This window comes from Myotis davidii, unplaced genomic scaffold (assembly GCF_000327345.1).
Source record: "Myotis davidii unplaced genomic scaffold, ASM32734v1 scaffold395, whole genome shotgun sequence".
NCBI lineage: Eukaryota > Metazoa > Chordata > Mammalia > Chiroptera > Vespertilionidae > Myotis > Myotis davidii.
The window spans coordinates 4,148,481-4,156,866 of NW_006287904.1; the positions used below are offsets into that span (position 1 = coordinate 4,148,481).

General features: G+C 49.3%; 1 protein-coding gene across 1 annotated transcript in view; it reads right to left on the reverse strand.

Annotated features, from left to right (window-relative positions):
- DCLK3 (doublecortin like kinase 3) overlaps positions 1-8,282 on the reverse strand; it is a 30,287-nt gene extending 22,005 nt beyond the window's left edge. The window contains exon 1 of the mRNA XM_006759619.2: positions 8,149-8,282. The gene's annotated coding sequence lies outside the window, so the exon portion shown is untranslated. The remainder of the gene's footprint in view (positions 1-8,148) is intronic.
- Between the last annotated feature and the right edge of the window lie 104 nt (positions 8,283-8,386).

The window sequence follows — 8,386 nt, forward strand, 5'->3', positions numbered from 1 at the left end:
CTGTAACCCTGGAGGTCTGCATCTGTTGACTCCCAGTTCCAGAAAGAAAACGGAGCCCAGCCCGCATGGCTCTGTGGTTGAGCATCGACCCATGAGCCGGGAGGTCACGGTTCCATTCTCAGTCAGGGCACATGCCCGGATTGCGGTTCAATCCTCAGTAGAGGGTGTGCAGGAGGCAGCCAATCAGTGATTCTCTCACATCATTGATGTTTCTCTCTCTCTCTCTCTCTCCCTCTCTTTTCCTCTCTGAAATCAATAAAAAATATATTTTTAAAAAAGAAAAGGGAAAGAAGCTTCATCTCCATCTAGTCCACTTGGTGTCTTTCTGTTTCTTTTTTCTCTTTAAATCAGTATGTCCATGACTGGGGTTATCATAACTTGAACTCAAGGTGAGACACTGAGCAGGGCTGCGGCGGCCTTTTATTTGGTTTTCCATTAGCCAGTCTGACCTGCCAGGCCTGTCTTCAGGATCACTGAAGAACCGGCGTCCTGACATTATCTTTTATTATCCAGACTCAAATCTAAACATGTTCTTACCAGCAAGTGTCAGCTGGCAAAGGGAAGACTATGATGTGGGGGCCAGTGATGTCTAGGACAGTCGGAGACACCGACAAGCCACGCTGAAAGTCGTAAGCGGTTATGTCTCAACAGGAAAACAGGACGAACCCAAGCTGTTTGTTGTCGGGCATCTGTAACTCTGCACCTGCAGTGTGGGTGGGACCCTCTGATTCCTACGCAGCCCAACTCCTTGTATCCGTTTCTCTCTCCCCCCGGATTTATTTCAGTTCTAGAATGTCTCTATCTGTTTATTCTGCGCCACCTGCAAAGACAATTAGAGTACATGGAACGTCATGAAATAGCTTTGTGTGTTTTCACTTCTAAATATCATTAGCAAGTGGACAAACTATAAAGCCAACATTTTGAATCACATAGATTACGCTTTCCTACATAATAGCAATAACCAGTTGGAAAAATACAACTTAAAAATAAGAACATGTGGAATGTCAACGTAAAAAGGGTTCCTAGGAATGACGTTAGCAAGAAACGTATATGATCAACCTAAGGAAAACTACAAAACTGAAAGAGGACATAGAAGATCCAATTCAATGACTGCCCATTCCAGACTGTGAACACATCAATTCTTTCCCATTGTAATTTGTCAGTGTGGTGCACTAACAGGATTGTTGAGGGAAGACAGAAGAGAAATGAGTAATGAGTAATGAACATAGTAAAATATATTACAGAGCTATAATTACAGCATCTTGGTACTTATACAAGAATAGCTGAATTTAAGTAAAAAGAAAACTGTAACCCCAAAATAGATACTTTTCGACATGAGAATCTAATGTATAATAAAAGATCCTTACAAGCTCATCTGGAAGGTAAAAATAATTTTTATTCAAGATTGAAACAACTGGTTATTAATTTGGAGATAAAAATGAATTTGGATTCTTATTTCACAAATATATGTCAAAACAATTTCCTATTAATTAAAAGCCATAGCCAGCCATAGCCAGTTTGGCTCCGCGGATAGAGCAGCAACCCAAGGACTAAAGAGCCCCGGGTTCGATTCTGATCAAGGGCACATACCGTTGTTGCAGGCTCAATCCCTGGCCCTGGTCAGGGCCTGTGTCAGGAGGCAACCACTGATGTGCCTCTCTCACCTCGATGTTTCTCTTTCTCTGTCTCTCCTTCTCCCTTCTACTCTCTCTAAAAATCAATGGGAAAATGTCCTTGGGTGAGAATAAACCAAAAAAAGCCACAGCCAAGCATAAATCAAACCACCGAAGAGAGGAGAAGTCTGGAAATTAGAAACATTAAAGGAGAACACAAGTAAACAATCCCAAGAGTTCTTCTGTATCCTACAGGGCAGGTGTGAGATGGGCTGACTGACATATTGGCACCCTCAAAGGGATGGTGCTGATGCCCTGGGTCAGGTAGGAAGCTGCCACAACCCATTAATGCCAAGAAGCTCAGTGGCTTCCATAGTAAAGCCTCTTGTTCCTATGAATTCCCATGTGGACTGAGCAGCCTTCCTCCAGCTCAGATCCTCCAAGACTGCCGAGCAGTAGGAGAAACATGATAGCAGTGCCGTGGCTCTACCTGAGAATGACACACCGTTTGGTGTGTTCAGGTCCTTGAACTAAGAGTTGCTTGGAGCATGGAGTATGCTGGGGAGGGCTTAGTCAGGGAGGCAGCGCTCAGTTCCTGAGACATATTAGTCAACATAGGCTCAGCTCTGCTGCAGTAACAAATCAACTTCATCATCATCATAATTGCCCCAAGAATGAACCATGCCCCTGCCCCAGAGAAAGCTCTCAAACAGGGCTGCCGTGGATTGCAGAGCAACTGTCAGAACAGGGACTGTGGACAGGGCATGAGAGCATCTGCTAAAGAAGGGGAGCACATGATATCTGGGGAGCACCAACTGTCTCTGCCTCCCCTGTAGAGACGCAAACTCCAGAGGGTTATTCTGGCTGCGGCCAATCTGAAAGCAACTCGGCATCTGGAATAAACTGAACAACCAGCTTCATGCCATCTATTCTTGCAAGGACACTCTTAAAACCACGGCTATTGTTGCTGGGAAACCTGCTCCTCCAACCTGCCCTGAGACCCAACGATGCTTCTTGACAGGTGCCCTGGACTAGCTCATGGGTGTGGAGATGGCTGGTGGGGAAAATGCCCTGCTACTTTGGGGGGATCCCAAGATGAAAAGGCAAGTAGTATGTGGTCTCTGGGGGTGACAGGTAAGCACCTACTTATGAAGCGTTTATCACAAGTTCCTAAGAGATGCAGCAAGGGCACTACACGTCTCCCTCGAGGTCCACGGGGGCTCTGCCATGAAGGTGATGCCTGTACCAAGGCCAAGAGACAAGTAGAAGTTTGTCATGAGCGAGAGCAATCAGGGTCAAAGCCACTGCCGGCTCACGTGGCTTCCAACAGTTGGTGCATTAGGTTAATAATTCATACAGAGAGGAAACACCAAGTGACCGTTTAAATTATTTAATGCTGCAAACTGCAACACATGATTTCACTCTAGCGACCACAGGATTTGTTTCCAGTTTGTAACGTTTTTTAAGATTTATTGATTGATTTTTAGAGGTAGAGAGAGGAAAGGAGAGGGAGAGAGAGAAAGAAACATCTACGTGAAAGTGGGATATCGATTTGGCTGCCTCCTGCACACCCCCTACTGGGGATCAAGCCGGCAACCCGGGCATGTGCCCTGACCAGGAATCAAACCAGCAATCATTCGGTGCACGGACAAGGCCCCACCAGCTGAGCCATACCAGCCAGGGCAGTTGGTGAAATTGTTGTTTGTCTGATAGGGTGACCTCGTGTTCTCTGCCTCCCACCTCCCCAGAGTGCTGAGTCTCCACGTTCCCTGTTACGTAATTCCCCGGAGATTATTTAACCTGCACCAGGGCTGCTGTCTCCTTGGAGAACGTTGAGCATCTGAGTCCAAAACCACAGAGTGGAAAGTTGCTTGTTGGTGCTCTTCAAAACTGAAGGCAGATAGCCAATCTCACGTGGCATACTATGACGGCTTCTAACTCAGAACCATCCACACTTCTCTCAATGTTTTTCACTTTCTCCAAAGATGTGGAACACAGAACAGTGTGTGCTTAATTAGGCAAAAGGTCGCTAGAACTCTCTCCAGCAGACACAACAGAAAGGCTAGCCAAGCACCTCAAATCACCCAAATGGATGCTAATAAAGTATCCCCCAAAAATAGACACCACAAAATGCAGCAGTTCCTGAGAAATTGGTTTAGGAACGCTCAAGTCAGTGAGGAAAGATGGGGTGATGAATGTGGTTGAACACAGCTCTGGCCTTGAGCTCTCCCGTTCCTCCTGTGGACACGTGTGGTCTTCACCCCGGTCAGTGGCACCATCAACTGCCCAGATCCCCGTGACTAAGCATCATCTCTACCTCCTCTTCTCTTCCCTCACCTCCCACATCCGGGCAATCTCCCAGTCCTGTGGATTCCACCTCCAATATGCCTCTCAAATATGGCACCTTAACTACTTACTGCCTTAGCGCCCACCCTCATCACATGTGACCTGACCCATCTGTCTCTGGCCTTCCTCCCCCTCCCCCTCCCCTACCCACACACCTGGACAAAGTGATGTCTCTAGCCCCCAAAGCGGGTCATCTCCCCTTCAGGAAACACTGGTGGACTTCCACCTTTTCTCAAATTCTCGGGGAGCCTCGCACATATTCTAGGGGGCTCAGATGTTCTCTAAAATTATTTCCCGCTTAACTCTGTGCTTTCATTTTCATGATCACCTTTTTTAAGATCATCAATAGAAAATCAATGAAACGTATTCTGGATCATCCGAATGACCACGTGATGACCAAGTGCTGCCACATTATTTCACCGTACGTATTCTTGCATTGATGATGTAGTAGGCAACAAGAAATATTTTTTTAACTATCACAGGCTAATGAGAAAATAGCAAATCGTACTAAATATCGAACGAGGAAACGGCCAAGAGCATTGAGCCATCAGACAACTCAGGTGGCGTAGCACATAGCATGACAAATTCATAAGAGCCCAGACAGGATCTCTTCCGCCTAAAGGGTAACTTGAAAATAATACTTTCATTTACAATAATATCTGCTAAGAGCTTTCACTTCACTAAATTCTCAGAACCTGGTCATGCCCATTTTATCAATGAGGAAACAGAGGCTCAGAGTGGTTGAGTACCTTGCTCAGAATCACACAGCTCTGAAGTGTCAGAGCCGAGATGTGAAGGCAGTTCTGATGGACTCAAGAGCTCTCACCCCCGAAATGACACATTACATGGCGCCCTGCCACTTACAGAGTTCTGTGAACACTCCACCTTCGAGATCAGCCAAAGCAGCTCTGGCGACCTCCCTATCCCTTCAGACAGCCGCTGAACTGGCGCTCTCTCTACTCCATCCCTGACTACACCCACCACGAGGCCTCCACATACACCACTGTCCCAGAGAGACTGCCGGTTCTCCTGGGTACGGATTTTATGGGCTTGCTCGATAATGTTGATGAGCCCATGAAAAGATTTTCCCTTTTATCATCAAACAACCCTCTGAGGTTGGCTGGACAATCATGATTAAGTTAATAAAGGTGAAGACACTGAGGTTCCCAGAGAAGTCAACGACTTGCCCCAGGAAACCAGGAAGCCTCAGATCTCTGGGGCTTTCTTCAAACCCGTGGAAGACAAAAACATGTGTGCTTCATTGGGCAAAAGGGTGCCAGAGCCCTCGCATCCCTGACTCCCAGGACAGCCGTCTTCTTCCCCACTCTCCCACTCTCCTGGTATTTCCCTCTCCTGACCTACATTACCAGGTAGCTAAAAAAATCCTTTTCAAAGAACTCCCCCACATGCTTTACCGCCAGATGGGCCAAATTTGGCCACTAACCGGAGGCCACCAAAGAAAAGGTGGGGAAACTGACACCAGATATCATGGCCCCATGGATGCAAGGAAAGGAAACCTCATCAGGCAAGAGCCTCTGCCTACAGCAGCCCATCCAAACCCTGACACAGTGAGCCCATGTCCGGCAGAGGCCTCCTGGAAGGCCAGGCAAGTGGAGAACTGCCCACCCTCTCTGACCAGGTACCACCCCCTGCAGTCTGTGGTGCGGTGGGTCCACTGGCCAAGACAGCCTTTTCTTCCCACTTAGTGGCTTTAAAAAGAAGCTGAGACATTAAACCAGCTCGACATTGCACCAGAAAAAAAGCAAAACAAGGGCCTAAAATATTCAAATATTTAGGAAAACGTGGGGGAGGGGGGGGAGATTCCTTGAACTGGGAAAAAGAGGGATGAGAGAAGCCAAGAAATGAGATCTTAGGACAACTCAGCAACCCTGAGGCTCAGAATAGTGGGGTGCCAACCTGGTTTTGCTTTTCTGAGCAGAGCGCCCAAGTGCACCATGCCACCCCTTCTGTTGGGCACAAAGATGAGGGGGTTCACGGATGCTGAACCCCTCCCTGTTCATCCCGCGCCTGGGCATAGGGCGCCCTCTGCCCAGAAGGAGGCACCTTGTGAGAATGCGTACAAAGGCTCTCTACGGGCCAGCACAGCCAACCCAAGATTAATGATACAGTTTTACTCGGATCCCATGGGAAAGAAAAATGATGCTGAAAGTGAGAGGGTCCTTTTTTCTTTTTCTTTTTTGGTTTGGTTCTCTAGAATCAGATCCTGGAATAAGAATCCCCATGAAAGTGTTTTATTAGGAAGTATCACTAGGAAAAACTGGTAGGGGAGTAAAGACGTGAGAGAAAGAAGAAAAGCAAGCCCAGCAAAGACCCATGAAAGTCAACTGACACAACTCCACCGGGGGTCTCTGGAGACAGAGGAGGTTACGTCTCCAGTGTCCCAACCCAGGGCAAGGGAGCCGGACTATTTATACTCCAGCACTTCTCGGTCACTGGTCAGGGGCTGCCCCCAGGGGAGATGTCCATTCCCAGGCACTCCTTGCTCTCAGTTCCTTCCTCCAGACAAGCTGGCTCCAGCAGCCCGAGGTCATCCTCCAACGAAGAGGAGGGGCTGGCAGTTGGGACCAGGGTACCCATGCGCACAAAGGCGGCAAAGGTCTCTGAGGAAATGCAATGTAGCACGGAGCATCTACCACAGTCCACTATCCAATATTTCTTTTTTAAAAAAAAATATATTTTATTGTCTACCGATGCGCACAAGGTGGCAAAGGTCTCTGAGGAAATGCAGCATAGCACGGAGCACCTACCACAGTCCACTATCCAATATTTCTTTTTTTAAAAAAAAATATATTTTATTGATTTTAGAGAGGAAGGGGAGAGAGAGACAGAAACATCAATATGAGGGAGAACCATTGATTGGCTGCCTCCTGCATGCCTCCCACTGGGGATCAAGCCCGCAACCCAGGCATGTGCCCTTGGCCAGAATCAAACCTGGGACCCTTCAGTCCGCAGGCCGACGCTCTATCCATTGAGCCAAACCAGCTAGGCTGTCCAATATTTCTTTCTCCAAGTTTTGCCTAAGTGTTGGCCATGATAACACTGAGACTCCATCTCTCTTATTCTGTAGCTTCGGCAGGACCCCTTACCAGTCTTGCACTTCCCTGAGCTCACCATCGAAGGCCCTGACCCAACGACCTTTCAGACCTCAACGGGATGAGTGACAGAGCATCTTCCAGAAGTCGTGTCCTGCCTCCGTCTTTCCCCAGTGGAGCGTTTGAGGGCACCGCCCAAAGCAATCCAAATACTGAACGGAAGTGCTTTTCTGAGGTGGTGCCCCCAGGCAAACCCAACAGGCCTTTCCTTTTTTACTTCCTGGGGCCGTTTCTTGCTATGTTGCCCCATGGATAAGCACCATGCGTTGCTACTGCTCTAGATGCCCCACTGATTGCGACCACAATCATTCAGGCAACACCAGCCCCACAGATCGGCTGTGCGGGCAGTAACGGGACCAGCTTCACAGCTCCTAACAGTCACCCACGCACAGGACCACCGAAGGCCAGTATCCTCCCCGAGAGCCAATGATGAAGAAAGGACCCAGCTTCGATGTGACAGCTGTCATCCCGGACGACACCTCAAGGAAAGGAAATGGGGCCAACAGGGAGGGGGGAGGCAGAGGGATGACTAACTTGGGGATGAATAACAACTGAGTTCCCTCCACAACTTCTCACCCCCCACTCCCAACAGGTGGGTACTCTGAAAAGGTGTCCCCAGCCGCCTCTGCCCGCCTCACAACACCGCCCCCAGAGCCAGGCGTGGAAGGCCGTGTAAATGTGCTCCTATATTTGTGGTTAATTAATGGGACATTTCACTAACTCATTTTTTTTCCTGTTAGTTTCCCAAATGCTTTGCCTCTATCCTTTTTCCTGATGGTCCTCTGCGTGTTTCTTTACCTAGTTCTAAGGAGTGTCTCCTTGCCTTTAGCTGGGTCAGCGAGCTCTGGAGCCCTGGGTTCAAATCCCAGCTCCACCGCTCCGGGCCATGTGGCCTTGGGCAAGTCGGGAGTCCGGACACCTCCCTCCGCGCTCTCAGCGGAGAAAACCGCGCTCAGGTTTGTGCAGTGGATGAAATGAGGTCAACTTTAGGGAAGGCACCGGGCAGGGTGAGACGCTCGCTCGCTCGGAACATGTCAGCTCCCTCTCGGTGCCCTCCCCTCTGAAGTCCACCTCACCTCGCAAGATGCCCACGCGTTTCTCTGGGAGCCCCTCTGGCTGGCGAGAGAGGGGAACCAGTTCCGGACAGCGTTATCCCCGAGCAAGCGAGTTTCAGCTGGTGTAGACGCGCCCGCGCGCACACACGCACATTGCACTCCGGCACCCCCGGGGATCGGGCCCCCCCCCGGGGTCGGGCACCCCCACGGGTCGGGCATCCCCGCGGGTCGGGCACCGCTTCCCCACCCCGCACAGAGC